This window comes from Bos javanicus, chromosome 22 (assembly GCF_032452875.1).
Source record: "Bos javanicus breed banteng chromosome 22, ARS-OSU_banteng_1.0, whole genome shotgun sequence".
Taxonomy (NCBI): Eukaryota; Metazoa; Chordata; class Mammalia; order Artiodactyla; family Bovidae; genus Bos; species Bos javanicus.
The window spans coordinates 5,119,287-5,138,491 of NC_083889.1; the positions used below are offsets into that span (position 1 = coordinate 5,119,287).

The 19,205-nt window shown below is 43.5% G+C and overlaps 1 long non-coding RNA gene and 1 pseudogene across 2 annotated transcripts; one reads left to right on the forward strand and one right to left on the reverse strand.

Moving 5' to 3' along the window:
- Positions 1-215: 215 nt before the first annotated feature.
- LOC133235655 (tyrosine--tRNA ligase, mitochondrial-like) lies at positions 216-1,439 on the reverse strand (annotated as a pseudogene).
- A 26-nt stretch (positions 1,440-1,465) lies between these two features.
- On the forward strand, positions 1,466-12,092 carry LOC133234994 (uncharacterized). Of its 2 annotated transcripts, XR_009732389.1 has the most exons (4): positions 1,466-1,882; positions 3,044-3,154; positions 6,767-6,848; positions 9,670-12,092. It is a non-coding gene; the product is annotated as an uncharacterized LOC133234994 (long non-coding RNA). The 2 variants fall into 2 exon arrangements; XR_009732388.1 differs by lacking the exon at positions 6,767-6,848 and having other exon boundaries at positions 1,519-1,882.
- Positions 12,093-19,205: the final 7,113 nt, after the last annotated feature.

A 19,205-nucleotide genomic window follows, 5' to 3' on the forward strand; every position in this document is an offset into this window, starting at 1 on the left:
ACTATTATTGAAAGAGATTAACCCTGGAAATCATGCTTTTTTATTGTAGTCCTCAATGTTCAAGGATTAGGAAATAAAACAGCACACTATTACACAAATGTAACCAACCTATATAAATAATGAAGTAACTCTCACTGTCAGGCCTCGAGTATACTCCATACTGTTTTGGATTTCCATAAGCCAAGGTATAAGTTCCTATGTCTTGAGAATGAAAGATGGATAAAACTGAACCACCAGAAGGATTTTTTCATCATAGCTGAAGCCATTGTATCATGTGGAATTTTTTTTTTTCCATTTTAAGTAAGGAAAGGCCATTCTCAAGGATACATGGTCCAAAAACCAAAACCAATTCTCAGCATTTGTTACTGTGATATACACCCACTCCACCTCCTGTGACCATCTCATACCCTCACGAATCATCAGAAATGGCATTTGCTTTGCAGCAAATCTACGACGCTCATTCCACAATGAAGAATTTAGAAAATGAGTGTTCTTCCAAAACTCTTTTAACTCTAGGTCAGACATGGCTTCCAGTTCATCTATACTGCTTAAAGGGCTTGTGTGCACCTTTGAGCAGAGTCCAGAGTACTTGTCCAAGAACAAGTTTTCTGACTTCTGCAGCAAGTGGTCTCTGAGGACCTTGCTTTTTTGGCCCTTTGACATACAGCTGCATTATGTGGTCAACCTCTGCAAGGGGCAAAAAAGTGAAGAGCTTCAGGGACCTGCTGCTGCTGCTAAGTCACATCAGTCATGTCTGTGCGACCCCATAGACGGTGGCCCACCAGGCTCCCGTCCCTGGGATTTTCCAGGCAAGAATGCTGGAGTGGGTTGCCATTTCCTTCTCCAGTGCATGAAAGTGAAAAGTGAAAGTGAAGTTGCTCAGTCGTGTTCGACTCTTTGCGACCCCATGGACTGCAGCCTACCAGGCTCCTCCATCCATGGGATTTTCCAGGCGAGAGTACTGGAGTGGGGTGCCATTGCCTTCTCCTTCAGGGACCTACTATCCAATTGTTCTGCTGCTTGACAACAAATTAATACCATTTAAATGGAGATGTCTTATCTCTGTTCAGCCAAACAGCATTGCCAGCGGACTTTACCAGTTTTGCTTCAGTTGTAATTAGAGGAACAGAGATTCCAAATACATCTTCGCCACTCAACTTGCAGATGAACTTGGACCCAGATATGGTCCTTCCATCTGATCATATCCACCCAGCTAGACCCTACATCCATAACGCAGGAACAGGGAGAAACCAGAGGCCTGGAGCACCTGGTTTAAAAACTGCCAAACTCCTGCCTTTAGGGCTCTTGAGGCCAGTCAGTATGCTCCACCTGTGGAGGTGTGTGTTCACGAGGAAGTGGCCGCTCACTGCCGCTAGTAAATCCACCAGGCGCTGCTTCTGGTACCAGGCGGAGTTCTCCAGAACAGCTGCTGGCCCAAGCCTGGAGCCGCTCAGCGTCAAGCGTCACTTACGTGCTGTGCGGCGCCCTGCTTGGGTCTCGCGTGAGCTCTGTGGGTCCTCCCACCAGTGTGATCACGTAGTGGCGAGGTCGCTGGGCTTGTCACACTCCCCAAAGCGCCGGCAGGTGCCCGACACTTAGCCAGTTGGCCGTGGGGGTTGAAGCCGCAGCGGGTGGTACTGGGAGAGCTTCCTGGGTCGAGGTCTAAAAGTTGGGGAGTTCTGACTTCCTGCGTCTCTCAGGGGTGAATCCCTTGAGCAGACCCAGAGCCTTCAACACCATCAGCAACCCCTGAGGGCCAGAGTGGGCGTCATGCAGCCCCCCGGGGGGGAAGACACCTAACCCGGCGAGGCTCACAGATTCCCCCTCCAGCGCAGCACGTGTGCGCCATCTTGGCCACTTCACCAAAGGAATGGTGCCTCATGTGGGTTTATTTGTTAATTTTCTGTCTGTTTTAATTTTTATTTTATATTGGAGTATAGTTGATTTACAGTGTTGTATTAGTTCCAGGTGTACAGCAAAGAGAGTCAGTTATACGTACATATATATTCCTATTCTTTTTCAATTTTTTTTTCCTATTTAGGTTTCAGAATATCGAGTAGAGTTCCCTGCATTATACAGTAGGTCCTTGTTGATTACCTGTATGTGTGTGTGTGTGTGTGTGTGTGTGTGTGAATTCCAAACTCCTAATTTATCCCTCTCCCCAGCATAATGTCGTTTTGATGAGAAACAGATAATACCGTGTGTGTGTGTGTGTGTGTGTGTGTGTGTGTGTGTGTGTGGAGACTCTGCAAATTGGCAAATGCTACACCAATATTAAGGTCTAACTGAAGATTGTATTGTACACTTCATCCAGAAGTAGAATTTTATGTACAGAGTTGTTACTTTTCTGTTAAACATGTATGTAGAAGACCTGATTTGAAAACTTATAAAAGTCAGTGGTAAAACCTCTTGAGTTTCTCTAGTTAAAGAAAAATGTCTTAGGGAACATGGGTGTTCCCCTTAAGAGAAGCAAGTATGTTTTCTTGGAGCAGATGGGTGAGATGAAAGAGTCGAGCATAATAAAAGGTGTCTATAAAACAGTCAAGCAAAACTTTAAGTGCTGCGAAAAGAGCTCAAGGTTTTAATTGTCTTTCAGAAGTTTGTTGTGTGTGTGGAGGGAAAATGATAACGGTAAATTTCAAAGGCAGTCTCTCTGAATGACTTCCTGTGAAATCTGTAGAACTGGTGGCATTCTGATAACCTCTAGGTGAGGAATGAGGACGTGGAGCAGATGTTTTAATGTTATTACGACTTGGTGATAAGCATTTGCCTTGGTAACTCTAAACAAGGACCAGTGAGTCTATGGTCAACTTCAGGAAGGAGGCAGCCCTTTGAAGTGCCTGCAGCGCGAGTGACTCATGCTTTCCCAGTGATTCAGCAGGTTAATAATTAATAACATGTGAGTCTTGTGCAACTGATTACACAAGAGCACTGCAGCCCACTGTGAATTCTTCACCCCTGATATGCTCAGGCTAAGTGTTTTGTTACCAAATATTCCCTGCAGTCATTCTTAGCTATTAATCTAAAGTTTCTTTGTTTATAGAATTGCTGTGAATGCACCAATTTATCATTGACAAATATTTGGTTCCTTTGGTTGATGAGACAAGTTGGAAATGGATCAGAACTCCAGGTCTCCCCACCTCCTGGCTACCAGGTAATGCTTCACAATGAAAGTGGATCTCAGACTGAATTCTGCTATGTGTACAAATATTTGTCAGCAAACTAGCATTGGCTTCTTCTGTAGGAAGGGAAAGACTCTGCTCTCAGTCCTTTTGTATATCCTGAAAGTATTTTGCAGGAAATAGCCAGTTCAGGAAAATGTGACTGTTTCCTGGCAGTAGAATTCAGTTAATCTGAGGTTAAGGGTCAGACTCTCCCAAAAGCGGCAAACACAAGATACTGGGTGAGGCTTAAGGGACCACTCCTTTAAACCAGTCTCCATGTCCCAGCACCAGTTACTTCACCAATGAAAATTCATTTCTCATCTTTTGTCAATTGACAAAACTTATGGAGTTAGTGATAAAGATGGCTTGGGAATTCCCTGGTGGTCTAGTGGTTAAGATTCTACACTTCTGCTGGAGCTTGGGTTTGATCCTAGTTGGTGAACAAAGATACCACAAGCTGTGCAGCAAAAAAAAAAAAAGGCTTAAGTACTAGGAGAAGTGCATGTGTGCTAAGTCACTTAAGTCATATCTCACTCTGCAATGCTATGGACTGTAGCCCTGCAGACTCCTCTGTCCATGAGATTTTCCAGGCAAGAATACTGGCGTGGGTTGCCATTTCCTTCTCCAGGGGATGTTCCTGACCCAGGGATCAAATCCACATCTCATGTCTTCTGCATTGGCAGGCAGGTTCTTTACCAGTAGCACCACCTGGGAAGCTGCCTATGGGTGTAGTCATTTGATAAGGGCTTCCCTGATGGCTCAGCTGGTAAAGAATCCACCTGCAATGTGGGAGACCTGGGTTCGATCCCTGGGTTGGGACGATCCCCTGGAGAAGGGAAAGGCTACCCATTCCATTATTCTGGCCTGGAGAATTCCATGGACTGTATAATCCATGGGGTCGCAAAGAGCGGGACAAGACTGAGTGACTTTCACTTTCACTTTATTTTCTAAAAGCTACCATTACCCTCTGAATACTTTACCATACAGAATTTTTACCAGAAAATATCAAATATGCATTACATCTAATTAGCATACAGGCATATTTTATGTTCTAAGCTGTGACATAGCATGCATTTGGAGTACAAATTAAATGATGTAGCTCTTAAAATGGTTATGTATTTCTCTGACCGCAACTAAATAAATCCTCCTTAAGATACTTAATTTTTTTTGTCATTCAACATGTACTGTTAAGTGATTTTGTACTTTTGTGAAATGAACAATTAGAACAGTTCGTTATAAAGTCATAACTTATGTTTAAGGTTTTAACCTTCAAGTCCTGTAATGTAACTATTCAACTGAATGATTTTCAAGCTTGGAAAATGATGTCAAAATGAGAGGGAAGTTATCTAGCATTTCTTAGAAAGTAAATATAATCAGCTCTCTGTATCCATCTATGCATTTCAACTAAGCACAGATGAAAAAGGCTTGATATACGAAATTCCTTTAAGTTTAAAAAGCGAAACTTGAATTTTCCTAATCTACCAGCAACTATTTACATAGCATTTACATTGTATTTACAACCATTTACATAGTATTTACATTGTATTAGGTATTGTAAGTAATTGAAATAAGATTTAAATTATATCTTAAGGGAGGATGTGCATAGTTTATAAGCAAATATTTAGCAGTATTATGTAAGGGATTTGAGCATCTGAGGATTTTGTATCTGAGAGGCTCCGGGAACCAATTCCCTGTGGCTACCAAAGACTGCTGTATTGTTAGACAAAAAGATTGTTAGACAGAATTGGTTAACATAATTGTCAAACACATAAATCTTATCCCCTGGGTGAAATCTATCTTTTGTACTGTTTTCACTTTGGGAAGCATTTCTCAGCATTTTAAAAGGAAGCTTATGCTGGTGTTTAGATCTCTTGACAAGCATTTCTAGTCTCATTTTATCTTCAGGCATCAAGGGCACCATAGGTTCTAGTTCCCCAGTGTCACAATGTGCGGAGTCTCAGTTCTTGAGTGTTACATGGTACGGAATTTATCCATTCAATCAGCCTCTCCTTCACAGTATTTATTGAGCAACAAATATGGATCAGGCAAAAGAAGCTAAAGATTTGAAAAACACAGTCCCTGCCTTAAGAATGCCTCAGTCTGGCGGGGAGACCGGGAAGGGCTGGTGTGGTGGCAGTAGGTGACAAAGCTGCCGAGAGCCTGGGCTCGGCAGCCCTCGTGCTGGGCTGGAATTCTGGCTCTGTCGTTACTTAGTCTCCCTGGGGTTCAGTATCGCCACCGGTGAAATGAGTACACATCACATAGTAACGTGTGTGGACAACGTGTGTTGGTTATAGTTATTATTAAGTGTGGAGTGCTTGGGAGCTGCTTCCACAAAAAATCCCTGTGTATCTGAGTCAATTCAGACACCAATTCCTTCCAAACTGAGCTCTTGGTTATGTTTCCTATCTAGGATTTCCTTCCACTCCTGATCATGACTCTAGTAAGAGTTGTTATTTCACACTGCTTTCCCTGACAACAGTCTTATGCTCTCAGATGCATCTTTCAGTCGTCCCAGTCGCTAATTTGAAAATCTTAAATAATTGTCTTTGATCATCTCCCTCCCCTGTTCAAAATCTCCTTCAGTGTCTATCATCGTCTTGAGTATAAAATACACTCTTAGTGTGACATGGAAAATGGGGTCTCCTGGAGATCAAGTAGTCCTGGGTCCCTCTTGGGGGACCCCTTTTTTCCCTTAATGTGGTGACCCAAGGATGAAAGAGCAGATTGAACCGAGGACGGTCTTGGAATGTGGGACTGGAAAAACCAGACCCTTATTGTCCCTCCCTCCCCCACGTTGTAACTATTAATGGAACAGTGTAACCTGTCTCCCCTCCTACCCCATAGGGAAAAGGATTTGCCCTACTCTTCCCCTACCCAGTATATGTGTCTCATCCAATCAGCAAATGACCCGCAAGACCCCCTATCCCATTCTTTATATCCTGGGTATAAAAGTGGACTAAGGACCCCCATTCATCGTTGGTTCTCCCTTGAGCTGGCCCGCTGTTCTAACAGCGTCTCCCACTCTAATAAACTATTTCCCTCTCATTCTGTCTCATGTCTAGAGATTGTTTTCCAACCCATGCCCAGACATTTTTGGTGGCCCGTAGGGGAACCCTGGGGTCTCTTCCCCACCTCCTCACTTCTCCTTTCTCATGGGGACCCTCTGTGAACAGGCAAGTGCTGTGGAAGCAACTGAGGAACTCTGGCCAGGGCCACCCTCTGGTGTGCTCCAAAGGCCCACTGCTCACTGCACCCAGTAGCTGCCAGGTGAGGGTGCTGGAATGAGGGTCTCTCCTTTGTCTTCTGCCAACTGAGGACTAGGCTAAGCAAGTCCTCATTTGTGGGCACGGGTCAGGCACTTAAAAGCCATTAGGGCACCTGCCACATGAAGACTCCCATGTGAGGATAAGGGGGACATGGAACGGATCAGGCCCCAAGGGCATCCGCCCCCAGCAAGACAACTTCCGTGCACCGTGTCAGGCGCATAGTGGTTGAAGCAAAACAGAGGCCTTCATCCCCTGGCCGCCGCCTCCCCACAGGGTTGTCAAGCGGGTTCCTCAGCCTCCTTCCCTGTCACTCTCACTTCTTTCCCTTTTCAGTCCGGATTGATTTACAGGAGCCCAGGTGTTGCCTCTGAGCCATCCCAAGAGTGCCCTCCATATTTCAGGGAGTCTCCAAATGGTGAGTCACCCCGTTGCTCCCCGGAATCTGTCTTTCTGTGCCCGGGTCACATGCTGCCCTGGCTGCACGGCTCTCAGGGGTCACCTCTCACTGTCGGACGTGACTGTTGGGAGGGTCGGCCATTTTTGTGCCATTGGTCGCATGGAGAGATGACTGGGACAAAAGGGATGCCTTTCTGTCAGCTGGTGACTCTCGGTGCCCCCATTCTCTGGCAGTAGGCTAAGAGTGGGTTCTGGTGGGTCCTGGGAGCCTCTCTCAGACTCACCCCTTGGCTAGATTCTCAGAAACCGGAAATTTTTGACCCTGCAAAAGGCCTGGCCCCAGTACAAACTGGAGGACCCGCAAAAAATGTCCTCTGAATGGCATGCTGCTGCTGCTGCTAAGTCACTTCAGTCGTGTCCGACTCTGTGCAACCCCAGAGACGGCAGCCCACCAGGCTTCCCCGTCCCTGGGATTCTCCAGGCAAGAACACTGGAATGGGTTGCCATTTCCTTCTCCAATGCATGAAAGTGAAAAGTGAAAGTGAAGTCGCTCAGTCGTTCCCGACTCTTAGCGACCCCATGGACTGCAGCCCACCAGGCTCCTCCATCCATGGGATTTTCCAGGCGAGAGTACTGGAGTGGGGTGCCATTGCCTTCTCCAGAATGGCACGCTAGCTTTTGCCAAAAGCAGGGAAAGGACTCAGAATTTCCTTACGTTCAGTCCTTCATGGCCCTCACTCAGAACCGGATTTGAGGGACTCATGCCTCACATCTATCAGTTGCCTCCCTATCTCCTGTCCCCCTCTGTCTCTCTCCATCAGATTTCCTTTCATATCCACATGCTCTCTAGGAAAGGATTCTGAAGTTCCCTTTGGTCCAGGTCTTAGTCCTATATTCAAAAGCCTGAAGGATCAAAAACTCTCCTAACATCCTAAAGAATTCCCTTCTAACTACTCCTGTTTCTCAGGGAGGGGAAGGACCCAGTTTCCCCAACTCCTGCAAATCCCCTTAACCTTCAGATTCTTCTGATGGGACAAGGACCTCCCTTCTCACCAAAGGGACAATCCAAGATTTTTATCAGTTGATCTGCCCCGATATCAGAGTTCATTTGAGCACTATTTGGTCTGTAATTTAGGTATAAAACTATGACTACAGAAAGGAAAGATGATTTTTTGACATAGGATGGCCATTATATTCTTTAGACTCTGGAGTAAACTGGTTAAAATGAAATTCTTTTCTTGGAAACTGCAAAACCTGTTCTTTTTGCATATGCAATTAAAAACAGCTAGCTTGTTAAAAAGCCTGTCTAGGGAAAAGCTTGAAGTTAACCCTTTCCACATCCCTGAAATACACAGCCCACTTTGCCTGAGACCTCAGCCTTGAGCAAATTAAAACTTAAAAAAAAAAAAAAAAAAAGGCGGGGGTGGGGTGGTGGTGTCAAAAAAGACATTTTAAATATCAAGTGGGAAACTGTGAGATCTCCGTCTGTCTGTCTGGATTTATGTATGTCTCAGTGTGTGCCTTTTTTTTTTTTTTTATAATATTGCTGAAGTTGTAAATGAGTTCTAATTTAATTGGCCTAAAGAAAAATAAACACTTACAAATCAGACAATTCTAAATACAAGAGAAATTAACCTAAAGAATGTCAGATTCATGTGAACTGGAAAATATTCAATATTAAATATCTAGTATTAATGTTTGTTTTGCTAATCTAATATAGCTGTGTCTAAGAGTTATTAACATTAAGCATAATATTTTCATTGTGCCTAGGTTTAGTATAAGTTTCCTTCCACTCCTGATCGTGACTCTAGTAAGAGTTGTTATTTCACACTGCTTTCCCTGATAAGAGTCTTATGCCCTCAGATGCATCTTTCAGTCGTCCCAGTCACTAATTTGAAAATCTCATAATATTGTCTTTGATCATCCCCTCCCCTGTTCAAAATCTTCGCTTGGCGGTGGCACTCACTTCCTCTTACAGAGAAACTAGAGACTTTGGACTATTAATGAATACTGTTTGATGCCATCCTGAGATGTTCTCTAGAATTTTTTTAAAGAAATTATCATTGGTATTTATGTTCACCAATCTATAGAATGCTAACATAAAGGTCAGTTCTTGGTTGCTTAAGGAAAGTAGGATGTGTATTTTCAGTAAAGAAGGTGTGAGGAATGGAATCACATTTTATGAAGGGAAAAGGAAGTAGGTCTGACTTACAGGTGACTGTTTCAGGATGGGAGAACAAAGTAATGGGTGCAGAAAGTGATAAGATTTTATGGAAAGTAGACCCCAAGGCAAGAGTTTTGCACATAAATACAAGTTTTCTTGAGATGTTGAACTGCCTTTGATAATGGATTTTAAGTTTCTTTACTTCTGGAGTGATCTGTTCTATGTTTACCTTTGAAATCTTCTTTGTTACTTTGGCTAAGTGGATATATAGTTTCACAGTGATCTATATGATTCTATCTGACTGAGTGTTACAAACCCTTTTGCTATTTATTGACAAAACTTCCTAAATAACTTGACTTCTAGCTGACTTTGGGATGCTTCACAGGGCCCCTGAGACATCCCAAAGAGCTATTAGACTACCTGGGTTCATTGGACATGTTAAATTAAATGGGAAGTACTGTTGAAGGGATGATAAATCTTCTCAGGTTATACTGTATGGTTGATGTTACTAATACAGATATTCTGAAATTATGTGGAATTCATATAGATCTTATATGCCCTGATAAAATATGGTCAATTATAATTCTAGTTATCATATTAAAGTGTTACATATTACAGCAATGACTAGGCTACTCGGGCAATTGCAATTTAATCAGATTTTAAACTTGTCTTTTAGGATTTCACTCTGATGCCTTTGCAAGAATACTGCTACTTCAAGATTTATGGAAAAGACTTTTCTGAGATTAACCAATAAACAAATTTTGCTTGTTTGTTATCTGATAAACTGGTAACAGACTGTAATTTAGTCTACTCTCTCTGGCGACCTCATGGACTATACAGTCAATGGAATTCTCCAGGCCAGAATACTGGAATGGGTAGCTTTTCCCTTCTCCAGGGGATCTTCCTGACACAGCGGAGGAAGATCTTCCTTCCTACCACCTGAGCTATGAGGGAAGCCCTATATGGTTTCTCTCTGATGCCTTTGCAAGGATACTGCTACTTTCAAGATTTATGGAAAAGACTTTTCTGAGATTAACCAATAAACAAATTTTGCTTATTAGTTTTCTGGTAAACTGGTAACAGACTGTAATTTAGTCTACGCTCTATGTTAAGAGAACAAAGTTTTATTAGAATGCAGCTTTCAATAACAGATTATTAATTTCTTTGCCTTTAAGTGATTTATATTTGTTTTTTATATCTTTTGTTATTTTGGTAAAGTAAAGAAGCATTTTTTAAGGTTATGGTACATGTAGACAAAGCTCATTCTGCTTCCACAAAAAATAAGCCCTCACGGTTAAACTTTTGCTATCCTGATGTCCTTAAAACATGGCAACAGTCTACTCCTAAATGGGGGAATTAAAAATGGGTGAACAGTAGCTGTAAATCAGAGAGTCAGGGCTATGGGAAATCCAAGACAGCTGCTTGGCTTTTCCCGGCTCCCTGACAAACCTCATTTTTATTTGATGGGTTAAAGCCTTCCCTGGCTACAGGGTTAATGCCCTCATAATGAAAAAAATCATGTTTCACTGAATACTAAGTTTTGTACATTGTTAAACTAAGTTTCTAGTTTTGTTAATTAAGGTCTAGTGTTTACTAAGACTCATTTCTGAGACAGTTACCAATCTTCAGATAAAGATCAGATGCTCTGTGATGTACACCCAGGAGATTAACACCAGGCTATAGGCATTTAACAAGTGAAGTCAGATGACCTGGGGTATACTGGGCTCTACCTAATGAAGGTTCTTGACTTAAAATCTTGCTTGTGACCTTACTAATAACTGCTTACTATACTATTTTCTATGTCACTTGTTTCAGAAGATTGTTTCTTACATTACCAAATGTGTGCCTGAGCCTGTGATAAAATGCTGATATGCAGTTCCATATGAGATCAATGATTATAATAATATAACTCTAGATATGGGAAGAAGCAACAGCAGTATTTTCCTGGACCAAGAGGCTAGTAACACAGGAATGGTCCAGAGACTTGCTACTCACAATGCCTGGTCCAGTAGCAGCACACAGAGTGGCCTGTCAATGGAATCTTCGTTAAACCTGGGAATGAGCCTTCCTAGACCCGAGGGACACAGTAGCCAGGAAATGCCCCCAAAGCATGGTCAAATATGGGGCTGGAAAGGGACTGGAAGTGGGCATTCACCAGCTGCCTCTGCAAAGATTACATCATGACCACTGTAAGCTCCTGACCTTCAACACCCCCTGAAAGGAGCTCAGGATGGAGATCAGAAACAAGGCACCCTGTGCTCTGGGAAAAACCCGGAAGAACCGGCCTTCGAATACTCAGATGTTTTCAAGTAAAGATTTTATGAGCCCAAATCTTTGCATCTTCTTGTACCTAGAGAAACACTAATGTCACGAACCAGGTCTGGGCCTGGTTCTCCTGGCTAGCCCTGAGCAGCTTTTCTATTAATCTTTGGGCCAAATATCTTTAACTTTCTTTTTAAGTTTGTTTCTTCTAGAATACAACAAATACCCAAGTGATAGTTTGACAAGAATATTCCCTGGCCAACACCCAGACAATGCTGAAACAAGCCTCCTTATCATTCCATGGACTCTCATCTCCCTCTGTAAATGCATCCTGACAGAGAGCAGGCAAAGGGAACCCAGAGCCCCACGATGCTCCAGTACAGCCGAAAGAAGCCAGAGTGGTCATCGCCCCTTTTCCTTTGAGACTGGGTTCCCAAATGCCTGAGAATGGAAATAAGTAGATAGTTAGAGATGAGCAGGGTAGCAAAAGGGGCATGTGATGACCCAAGGACGAAAGAGCAGATTAAACCAAGAAGGGTTTTTGGAACAAGGAACACCTCTTGTTCCTGCATTTTGGAATGCAGGAATGGAAAAACCAGACCCTTCTCGTCCTTCCCTCCCCCACGTTGTAACTATTAATGGAACAGTGTAACCTGTCTCCCCTCCTACCCCATAGGGAGGAGGTATTTGCCTTACTCTTCTGCCCACCCTGTATACCTGCCTCATCCTATAAGCAAATGACCCTCAAGACCCCTATCCCACTCCTTGTACCCCGGGTATAAAAGTGGACGAAGGACCCCCATTCAACATCGGTTCTCCCTTGAGCTGGCCTGCTTTTCTAACAGTGTCTCCCGCTTTAATAAACTTTATTTCCCTCTCATTCAGTCTCAGGTCTGGAAATTCTTTTCCAAGTCGCGCCTGGACCACGACACTTAATACTTATTTTTATTGTCTGCTCTGGGTCTCAGTTGTGGCATGTGAAATCTTTTACTTGGGGCACGTGGGATCCAGCTCTCCAACCACAGATAAAACCTGGGTCCCCTGCACTGGGAGCACGGAGTCCTAGCCACTGGATCGTCAGGGAAGTCCCCCCTTTGGGATTGTGAAATGCCTTATTAATGTGTGAAAATGGAGAACTGCTAAAACAAAACTCTCAAAATTTTGCTACATTTACATGGCTGCAACATATAATAAACATACAAATGCATATTCATATGTATTTATGAGAACAAATACATAAATATAATTGTGTAATTCACAAGATAATTGGAGAAATTCTACAGTTCTTAATTCATAGTTGATATGATTTGTATTTGGTACACAGATTAATAGCCATATGGTGACTAGAGCATCTTCCTCTTTCCTTATGATCAGTGAACTTCTCTGGTATTAGTTAGGAATGATTTTGTCTGGAACTAATGACTTATACAATATCAGTTTATTATGTCTCATGGTTCTGCCATCTGGGCTGAACTCACTGAGCCTATTCCCTCTGCATTTTCTGGGGCTGGAACGTTCACGATAGCTTCATTACTCAGATGTCTGGTGCTTCTGCCAGGCTGCTTGGATAGCTGGTGCCTGGCTGGGGGTCTCTTTTTCCATGTGGTCTCATGTGGCTAGCTTGGGCTTCCTCAGAGCATGACAGTCTCCGGGTATGTAGACTTCTTAACCTGATGACTCATTTCTGAGAGAGGAAGTCCCCTTTGAGACTAGTCCTTGAACTGGTGGTATGTCATTTCCATCATATTCTGTTGGTGAAAGTAAGATACAAAACCAACCCTTTAAAGGAGAGGGAAAATAGAATACAGACCCCATCTTACCTCTGGATGCAGGAAGCAACGTGTGGGTCCAGTGCGGGGAGGGAGGAGTCACAGCCAATTTTGAGGGCTTGGCTACCTCAGTCAGGTAACATCCATACGGAGGTAGCTGCCCTATTGACTCACTGGTTCTACCGTGATACCTTTGGCATCCCTCTCATTGTTGAAAGGTCGCGGCATCACCTCTGTGTCAGTCTCTGCTCATCAGGTCCAAAGGTAGGAGACGGAAGTGGTGAGGGGCATGTTGCTTTCTTTGGGCACTCTTCTGCAGTCACATACAGAAAAAATCTTTCTCATAAGCCCCGATCGGATTTCTTCTTACATGTCTTTGTGCGAAATTGGATCATATATCTACCGTTAAAAAGGATGAGTCCTTTCCCTAAGTTGTAGTTAAAGTCACATCCTAATCAAAATTGGATTTCTGAGCACAGTATGGAAAGGGGAGAATAGATTTTGTACAAAGCAAGTAACAGTGTTGGCCACGTTCTGTAACTGCTTATATACAGCTTATATACTACAACCAACATTGTAGAACAGTTACATAATTGCATATAACTTCAGATAACACTGTAATATTCACATTAGATATTTACCATCCACATAACAAGCCTCAGACCAGTGTTTGACTTTAAGAACTCTTTGCCTCTAGTGAGAAGAGCCATACAGATCTAATTGCAGGAGTAGCAGAATTGGGGCCAAAACATTCCATCTAAAATCCCCTCATATTTATAATCTAGCATTCTGAAATCTTTGCCTGTCCTTATGCACTCCATGGTCACACATCTTGTCTTCATGCTGCCATTCCGTGTACCTGTAACATCTTACCTTATGCCTTCACCTGACCATCCTTCAAGATTCAGCTCAAAAGGGCCTTCTCTTACTCTTAAGCTAGATTGATGGCCTCTGTTGCCTGTCTGCTCCCCATGGTACTTGGAGCTCATCACCACTGTGCTAATCATATTATCAGATTTATTAATATTGTGTGTTTACTTATATATGTTTCACATTAGATCATAAAGACAGCCTAATGCCCTTCAACTAAAGCTAGGATTACATTTTCTGAGTCCTCATATCTTCAGTGCTTAAAGAGTATTTGGGTCCCAGAAAATCCCATGGAAGGAGGAGCCTGGTGGGCTGTAGTCCATGGGGTCGCTAAGAGTGGGACACGACTGAGTGACTTCACTTTCACTTTTCACTTTCCTGCATTGGAGAAGGAAATGGCAACCCACTCCAGTGTTCTTGCTTGGAGAATCCCAGGGACGGGGGAGCCTGGTGGGCTGTCGTCTATGGGGTCGGACAGAGTTGGACACGACTGAAGCGACTTAGCAGCAGTAGCAGCAGCAGAGAATCAATGCTGGTCGAGTAAATGGATGGACAGTAGGCTGAAATTCTATCCTGAAGGCAAGAGGAAGCCACTGGATAATTTTAAATGTGATTGTTATTGTTGTAATTTTGGTGGGGGAACATTTTGGTAGCAGTGAAGAATGTAGTAGAACGGGTGAGATTGAAGAGGTGAAAAGATTGGGAAACTGACATAAGACTCTATGAAGTAATGAGAGAGAGAACTAAAATAACGCCGGTGTTGAGGATGGGAGTGGAACAGACTCAGTATTTAGAAAATAAAAAGATCCTAATTCCCAGTTGGTTCTGGGGGGCAAAATAGGGGCAAACTCTTGGCTGATTTTTATCTTTCTGGCTTGGGTTACCCATGAAAGATAGAGCCTTTTCTTCATATTGGAAATGTACCACAGGACAGATATTCTGGAGTCCAATTTTAGAATAATGAGCGTGTGGTACCAGTGGAACACCCATGAAGAGAGTCGAGTAGGCAGTTGGAATAATTGTAGCTTCAGTGAAAAATCAGAGCTTGATAATTAGATTTGGGAACATAGATTAGTAAAGTCATAGAAATAGCTGTGTTCCACAGAAGGAACGAGAGAAGGGGCAGAGAACAAGCATCATAAGAACCAGCACTGACCAGTGATGACTGGACGGAAACAAACCTGTGAAGATACTGAGAAGGAGCAGCTGGAGAAGCAGGCAGAAAGTGGGGTGGACTAGTTTGTTAGGGCTGCCATAGCAAAATACTGCAGACTCCATGGCTTACCCAACAGAAATCTATATCTCACAGTTCAACAGGCTAGAAGTCTAAAGTCAGGGTGGTGGCAGGTTTGGTTTCTGCTGAGGCCTGTCATCTTGGCTCCCAGGCAGCCGCCTCCTCGCTGTAAGTGCACATGGCTTTTTCTTTGTGTATTCACAGCAATATCCTTTCCTTCTGAGGACATTGGTCACAGGGGGTCGGGATCCTACCTTCAAAGACAGTCATGTTGTAGGGTAGGGCTTCAACCTGTGAATGTTGGGGATACAATTCAGTCAGTACCATGGGGATACAGAAGCAACACGGCAGTCAAAGGAAGGAGAAGATGTGCAAGTGTCTACAGCGTTAGACAAGATTCTGACTGAATTGTGCCTACGGGGTGCATTGGTTGCAGACCAAGATGTGAGTCAAACAAAAGGAGTTTCCACCGGACGGGGGGCGGGGGCTGCAGAGGCTGATTAATGAGTAAGAGACAAGGAAGCAACAGCAAAGGGTGGTGCTGATCCTTCCAGAGTCTTCTCAGAATACAGGGTGCAGGTAGATCAACCACCTGATCAGCTTACCCTAGAGTGGAGACTCCAGAGCTGGACAAGCCTCTTTCGCAGCCGGGCTCTGGTCCTTACTACTCTGCTGCTGCTGCTGCTGCTAAGTCGCTTCAGTCGTGTCCAACTCTGTGAGACCCCATAGACAGCAGCCCACCAGGCTCCCCGTCCCTGAGATTCTCCAGGCAAGAACACTGGAGTGGGTTGCCATTTCCTTCTCCAATGCATGAAAGTGAAAAGTGAAAGTGAAGTTGCTCAGTCATGTCCAACTCTTCTCGACTCCATGGACTGCAGCCCACCAGGCTCCTCCTTCCATGGGAGTTTCCAGGCAAGAGTACTGGAGTGGGGTGCCATTGCCTTCTCCATACTACTCTGCAACCTTGGCCAAATACAGTTGCTTATGTGTGCTTACCTGCAAGGTGAAAAGTAGAGTAATACTGTGAGGACATGCTCCAGAAGTTAAGGGATTATCTTTGGGTGACAGGGTTAAGGATCCTTTTCATTTTCTGCCTTTGACTTATCTGTATTTCAGAATTTTTCTACCTAAAATTAACATATATTACTTCTGTAATTTTAAAAGGTTTTGTTGTCTCCAAAAGAAGCTGTTCATGGTTTCTGTAAACGTGGCAGAATTGCAGTTTCTGTGAATATCTGGAGAACTGCAAACAAGGAAATGAAAATGGAGTCGAGAAAGATGCTCATTTTTCTCTTTAGTGAGGACAGACATGCACTGAATACTGTAGGGCACAGAGTTGGGTTCACAGCTGAGAAAAATCTGTGCTTGCAAAGATTTTGTAATTGATGGGTTAGAATTCCTCCAAATAAATGAATATGCTCCATGTCAAAATGGGACAAAACATTTTAAAAATAGGTCGTTGTTTAGTCGTTCAGTCGTGTCAGACTCTTTTGAGACCCTATGGACTGTAGCCTGCCAGGCTCCTCTGTCCATGGCATTTCCCAGGGTAGAATACTGGAGTGGGTTGCCGTTTCCTCCTCCAGGGGATCTTCCCAACCCAGGGATCGAACCGAGTCTCCTGCACTGGGAGACAAAGTTTTTACCACTGAGCCAGCAGGAAAGCCTGATAGGTTAAATAAACTAAATGCTCCTAGGGTTCTCCCTGGGGGAGGAGGGATGGCATTAGGCTCGGAGGAATCACAATGTTTCCTGGAGGAGGTAGCATCCTGGACGGACTGAGGCTGGGTGTCCCTCACGCGTTCACTGCTGTCTCAGTGCTATTGGTCAACTTCACAATGGAAGGAAAATTGGTCCAGAGGTAGGAGCTGAGGATGCAGAATGGCCAAGGTACGTGGAGAGGAATTTCCCTGACCACTGCTTTAGTTCCAGTAACCTCAGCAGCTGCATGTCAGAAAGTTCAGAGGAGTGGAAAGTTCTTGCCTCATCACAGCTGGGAGATGCAAGACTTGCAGTAACCACATTTTGATCCAGTCCAGTTGTTTTCTGTGTTTATGTTCAGAGTTTGTAAAGCTGGAAAACGAAGATATGCAGGCTGTGTAACTTTTGTTCAAGTTGGTTTTCACTGTTTTTCAATTTGATCAGAACATAAAATTTTCCCCCTTGTTTTCCTTCTCTAACATAGTTCCTCCAGCCTTCTATTTATTTGTTTGTTTACTTGGCTGTGCTGGTCTTAGTTTCTGCATGTGCGATCTAGCTTCCTGACCAGGGGTTGAACCTGGGCCCTCTGTATTGAGAGCTCGGAGTCTTAGCCACTAGACAACCAGAGAAAACTCCCCCTCCTTGTTTTTCAAGCCAGGAGTCATACTTTTAGTTTTTGTTTCCATCTGTAAAAGGCCTAGTTTTTGCAACTGGATCTTAACTGCTTGTGTGAATGCACAGTAGATGACATTAAGTTAAATATGCAACTGTGTGAGAGGACCATGGCTTAAGGGTATCAGACTGTTCTTACAGTGAGAATCCCCAAAGGAAGGTCATATTGACAGATATGTAAGATTGTCAAATTGCAGTATACGTGAGTTTACATGACTCTGATTTCACCTCAGTGGTTTCTGAAAGATGAGTCTGCACTTGGCAATGCTGAATTCAGACTCTCAATTTCACAGGGGATTGAGGATGACATCAGAAATGTTAAAGGCAAACAAAATTAAAACCAGCATTAATCATATACAATGACAGAGATCACCAGTTAAATATTCCATCCTGGATTCAAATACCTTAAACCTGGCCTCAATGTAGAATATCTGTTCATTGCATGCAATAAATATAGAAAAGAAGGCCTTTGGAATTGATTGGGCATTTATTTGCCTCACTGTGTTTCTGGGAGTAAGGAAGTGAGTGTATGTATACTGGCCAGAGGAACTTGGGTGAGTTTAGAAAAAAAGAAAAAAACAAAACCACATACTTCTCCATTTGTAAGAAAAGGAAGTAGTATGACATCATCCTCAGCTAAAATCTAGCTTGTTTATATCTCAGTTTGTTAGGTAATAGAATGCCTTGTCCCGAGAGATTAAATAGGATGATTAAGTACAGTTTTCTTCTGAATCTTGATTACCTCATTCATTTATTCACATAACAAATGTCTCTTAAACACCTATTCTGTGCTAGGTCCTGAGTATACAATAGTGAGTGGAGGAAAAGATATATAATTCCTGTCCTTGAGAAATTTGGACATGAATTGGGAGAATAAAAAGGAAAAAAATGACACAAATTATTATAAAACTGCAGGTGTAGTAAGTGCTAAAAAGGAGAGGCCTATGGTGCCGAGTGAATCTATAATAAAATGGAGGGTGGGGAAAGCTTGCTCATCAAGGAAGTCAGGATTCACCCAGGGAGACCAGGAGCAGGCTGGGTGGAAGGGAGAACAGAGGAAGCAGAAGAAGGGGAGTGCACATCCCTCTGGTGGAGTGGGGAGGAACACACTCCGAGCAAGTTCTAGGAATTTAGAGATGCTCTCAGTGGAAGAGGAGAAACCCGAGAAGGTCACAAGAGAGGAATTGGCTCCAGGGCACCTTAAAGGAGCTTGGCTCCTATCCTCTAGCTCAAGAGCTGTGGGAGGTCTTCAAATGACTTTAATAGAAGGGTTGGGACAATCAGGTTTGCCTTTTGGAAAATTGACTTCCACTCTAATTTGAGAAATAGGGTGAAAAGGCCCAGAATGGCCCTGACTGGGGATGCATGGATGGGGAAACTCCTACTCAAGGGATGGTGGTGGCCTGGGCGGCGACTGCGGAGGAAACAGGAGAAACAGATTTTGAACTCAACTTTTCTCCATCACTCAAGTGGCTTTGGCAAGGCCGTTGGTGGGAAGGAAGATGCCCAGCCCTGCTGATTTCATCCCACTTCCTGCATCCTAAAGTCTAGAGCTAGGAAGTGGTCTTTTCCTAAAAGATGCATGCAGAGGCAGCTTCCATGCTGGGTGGAGCAGTGGTGGCAAGACTTAAGTTTATTCCAGGATCACGCAAAAGAACTCTTGAGGTTGACAGGGAAGATGGCAGGGTTGGGTTTCCAGGGAGAGCT